Here is a 5,124-nt window from a genome sequence, read left to right as displayed (position 1 = left end):
TAAATGGTTAAGATTTCAGTGTATGCATTCTGAGAAGGAAACAGACACAGCATTCAAACCATAGTAGAACCAACCCATTGCCCTATCTCTCTCCCTTCCACCTCCTCTTATGTGGCTTGATTTGGGGGTTTGATGTTATCTCTGGAGATTTTCCTGTTTTCTAGATAGTCCAACACTGTGCTAAAGCTCTGAGTTGAAATTTGTCTGCAATATAGTCTGTGTTATAACTAACTATGTTTAATGGCACCAATAGTTCCTTGAACAAGTATATAGCTGGTGATGATTCAGATGAAAGTCTGAAGCTTATGATCATTGGTTTAGCAAGACCAACAAGAGTCATTTTCTCATGAGACAATTGTACATTGTTTCTATATTGGAATATTTACCTTTGTCGTATTAAATAAACTTATGTGGGATTCATCACATCACAGTTGATTTTTTTAAATTGAATTTTCTTTAGTATAACTTCAACTTCTGTTTGTGGAAGTATACTCTGCTATCTTTTATGTCTTTGCCTTAATTTCTCCTTATTGAAAAGAAAGACAGCTGTATGGATGAGACATCTTAAAATGGATTTAGAAAGAAATTATCTGTTAAGATCAATTGTCACCTAGAACTTCACAATTGTTTCATATAAATTTTCAGAAAATTAAATATTAAATAAAGGAAGAAGATCCTGCAACTAACTAATATCATTGTCATATAAAGCTTTTATTTAAATGCCTAGGAGTTAACTGCTTCTCGTTCCTCTGCTCTTTGCTTTTGACCTCTCTATACTCAGTTTTAGGCTACAGTAGCTAGTGATGCTGTTATTATTCCCAAGCCTCTGCAGAAGCAACCAGTCTGCTGACAGTCCTGTTCTTTGGTTGGGGATCTAGAAAGACAGGCAGCATGCATATCTATGACCAACGACAAGAGACAGCCAGAATTTATGGGACATTGAATTATTCTTTTCTATTTAAAACCAAACAAAAATATCAACTCTTCCAGAGGTGTGACAGAATCTCACAGTTAGAGACTGGATCATTGTTTGAATTTTTCCCAGCCGTCAGTGTGTGATAAGGTCATCTGTCTGTATGGATGACAGATATGTTGGTGATGGTGACTTAATGGCCTGACATTAAGGAGGCCTTCTTAGAAAAATACTGGAGCAAGCGTGCTGTGCAGAACAGTGAGGTTGGCAGCTAAACTCTATGTATTCAAATTCTATCTCTGTCCCTTAGCTTTGGACCACCTTAATTCTCTTCACCACAGTTTGTCTGTGAAGTGGGATAATGCTCATCACAGATATATTTGTATAATTGTAATTTTGTATATAATTTTTGTTTATGATTGTATAAAATGTATACAAATTTAGATAATTTAAAATATCTGTGAAGCACTTAGAAAAATTTCTGACAATACTTAGAACAGAAACAACCAATGAGGCATTAGTTTTTTTTTTTTAAAAAATGCAGATTTTATATTCAAGAAAGACATAACCCAGTGTAAACTTGCAAGTTCCTTGATGCAGAAAATGAGGGTCTGTGCAACAAAGTATTTTGATTTTTCTCACTGCACATTTATTTGGATGTTAAATCATAATTATACTGCCTGAGAAACAGATTTTAATGTATTGTATATTTTCTTTTCTACTTCTACCATATTTTACACAAGGAGAATAACATTACTCTGATGGTCATGGCAATTATATATACTTCACTTTGAGATGTTCTAACATGATAGCTTTAAATGTATAAATTCTTGGTTTCTTTACCCTTTATCTGTCCTCTGAGTCACTTACAGAACAAAGTATTTTGTAACTCAGAGCATTGCAGAAACAAGAGCAAAGTGCTTGCCTCTCAGGTCAAAACCATAGCCTAATGTCACCATTATGCCCTTCTTTGTTAGGGGCCACCAGAGTACTCCCCCTGAGGTACACATGAAGGCTCAGAATCGTCATCATTTTTAATTGTCATTTCCAACTGGTCAGAAATGACATACGAGTTAAAACCCACATGCCACCTCCAATTTAACTAATAACAGGCATGCAGCAGCTGCCAAAGCCTTTGGTTACTGGTTCACAGATCTCATAGTCTCTGTGTGCTCCAGAATTAGTAGAAAAATTCAATGGGAATATGAAATTTGCATGATAAATTCATGAAAAAAATGTAGCTGCATTGGACTTCTATGGCTGTGTTATCAGCACTTGTCATTATAGGGGACCAACTTCCACCTCTCCTGGTCTCATTCTAAAGAATGTAGCGTAGCTCTTCTTTCTTTTATGAAACTTGTTTATAAGAATGCGAGAACAGTTACTTGATGCTGTAATGCAAGAATAGATGCCCCTGGGGAAGCAAGTAGCACTCAAAGATAGGATGTGCATGGTCTTTACTGCACTGATTGAGAAACGAGCAGAATCCAATGACAAGGACCACACAGGAAAGGAGTGACGTGGCCATAGATCTCTGTGACTTACATAGGAGTGCTGGAAATTCCTCAGAATTTCTAGGAGTTGCTGTCCTGACATTAGCTAAGGCTTTCCTGGAAAGCTGGAAGAACGAGCTAACAAAATCTATTCTATGACCTTCGTTTCCCCTTAGGGCTCCTCCATGTCACCCAGAGATCATTGATGGACATTGGAGACAGATGAGTCACAGCCTTTGGTACTTAGAACTGGGAGTCACCCAAACCTGAGCCCTTTCTTTTCCACATTAGACTGTCACATCACCTTGTAAACTGGGCTTCTTCATCCTGCCCTTTAACATAGAGCTGTTTGACACATCAACTTCTGCATTATATCTTTTTTCTTCTGCAGTTTCCATTCTTAGGGATATTTAATCAGATTTCTTTTCGTTCAGCAGTCAAAACTCTTTGTCCAAAATCTCAGTGTCCCTTTTATATCTTTAAATCTTTACAACTGATTATTCCGTGCACAGAGGCTGTATGTCACCTTCACAGTGTTGCGTCTCACACCTTGGCTGCCTCTTTGGAGGACTACAGTGACTCACTCAGGCTAGGAAGCATTGCTTTCAATGTTTGTGGGTAGGCAACATTTGGAGAAATAAAGCCAGCTCATATTAGCAATCACAACACCCATAGAGAATAATGCAGGATGGTCCCGAGTTCAAGATCAGCTTGGGTGCATAGTAAGAACCCATCTCACACACCAGAAAAAGAAATGAAAATACGGAGTAGTGAAACTGTACTAAACGCATCAAGTATTTATTATTTAAAGAGATTGAATCCATGTTCCTTTTATATAAAGTAAATAATCAGTCTACTACTTGATCTTAAGTTCAGATTTTTATATTTTAGGTTTTGTTAAGCATATACCTCATTTTTTGCATTTTTTTTTTTTTGTTGCTGTTGAGATTTCTGCTTGCTCAGGGTTTATTTAGTTTAGAGTCACTTTGCTCTAAGATAAATATGTATATTATGTATTTTCCTGGGCTTCAGTCTTGTTATCAGCAAAATGAGTTCATAAACTGGATTCCCTGTTTGTGACAAGGACTCTGATAAGCAGCACTGTGCCATAGGCTCTTTCCTTAAATTGTACATATCAATTTTTGTGTGTGTTGTTGTTGTTAATCTGGGAACAAAGGAATGGCTCTAAAGCTTTGAGCTCAAGATTGCCACAAGGCATTTTGAGCTGTTTAAGCAGACAAGTTCTCTCTTGGCAAAGGTATCAATGCTTACCACAATTTTGTAGAAGATAATTAGTTTAAAAAATTATTCACAGCTCTTCAACTGAATCAGCTACCTGCTCTCTCCTGGAATCCAACAAGACTCTATTTCTTCAGGTAATACAAAGTCTTAGCTGTTATTGTCAGTGATTTCCTACATAATAGAGGAGCTTATGCCAAATGAGGCAGTCTGTGGGAAGTGGCCAGATTATCAAGATGCAGAAACGCAGGAGAATGAATGAGCACCCTGGTGTCTGTGTTTGCATTACTGTGCTCTGTTGTGCCCACCTCCTGCCTCGCCTACACTTCCTTGCTAAGCCTCCACAGTTCCAAGGAACTCGAGTTTCTTCTGACCAGTGGAGGAAATAGAATACTGTGTTTTGTTTCATGTTCATACTACAGGGCTGGGCAGTACAGCTCTGTGGTGAGAGGATACTGTCCATGTCAAGGAGGATGGGTGAAGGCTGGGCAATACCTTTTAGCCTAAGGGCTTTCAGAAAAACTTCACTAATATTTAAGGCAGTAATTAAAAAACTACCAGTGGGATTTGAGCACTAGGGTTCAAAATATTTTCATATGGTATGTTCTTTACCTCAGACAGGGAAAACTATTTGATTTAGTTTTTGTTTCTAAGGCATATAGTATAATCAGAATAGTAACTGGCAGAAAGTGAATTTGTAGCATATACCTGATGAATAAGTAAAATTTCAGACTTCTAATGCATCACATGATATTTTGCTATAGCTATCAATGTGGAGAGAAGAAGGGAGGGAAGGAGAATTATGCAGATTCATGTTAAGATATAAATAATGTCTGATAGATACCGTGGTCTCAAATGCTATCTCCTCCCAGATATATTTTTACTAAAGAGTTGAATCTTAAACTTGAAGAATCTATCCAAACTATCATGAAGGAAATATTCTTGTTAAATGAGTGGTCAAGGAAACCACAGTACAAAGGGTGTTTGTTTCTTCCATGTCTGCTTGATAATTTTATACTCACAACTTTTTATATTCCCTCTGTCTTAGTTCCATGGCAAACTCATATTCTCCTCATATTGTCTTAACTTTATCTTTGTAAGGAAACTAAGATTTCCTAATTGTGTCTTTTGCTAGATGCTTCGGTTAGCTTTCTGTTCTAATGAGTGATTCTTGTACTCAAACTGTCTGTCGTCTCTGAGGATGGAATACGTGTACACTTGCGAAGCATGACTACTCCACTTGAGCGAGCTTCCTGGCATGAGAGGGAAAACTGAAAAACGTGCAAACCAGAGCATGAAAGGATCCCATGTTTCTCTTTGAGAAAGGCTGACGTCATGTGCCCATTGCAAAATCAACACCATGGTTAAACACTCTTCAGGATGACAGTGCAGAGCAGAAGCCTGGCCCAAACCACAAGCCCTGGAACAGGTTCAAACCAAACACAGACAGGAAACCACCCACCCAGGAACAGAGACTTT

Source organism: Mus musculus, chromosome 5 (assembly GCF_000001635.26).
Source record: "Mus musculus strain C57BL/6J chromosome 5, GRCm38.p6 C57BL/6J".
Taxonomy (NCBI): domain Eukaryota; kingdom Metazoa; phylum Chordata; class Mammalia; order Rodentia; family Muridae; genus Mus; species Mus musculus.
This window is presented reverse-complemented; position numbering follows the sequence as displayed.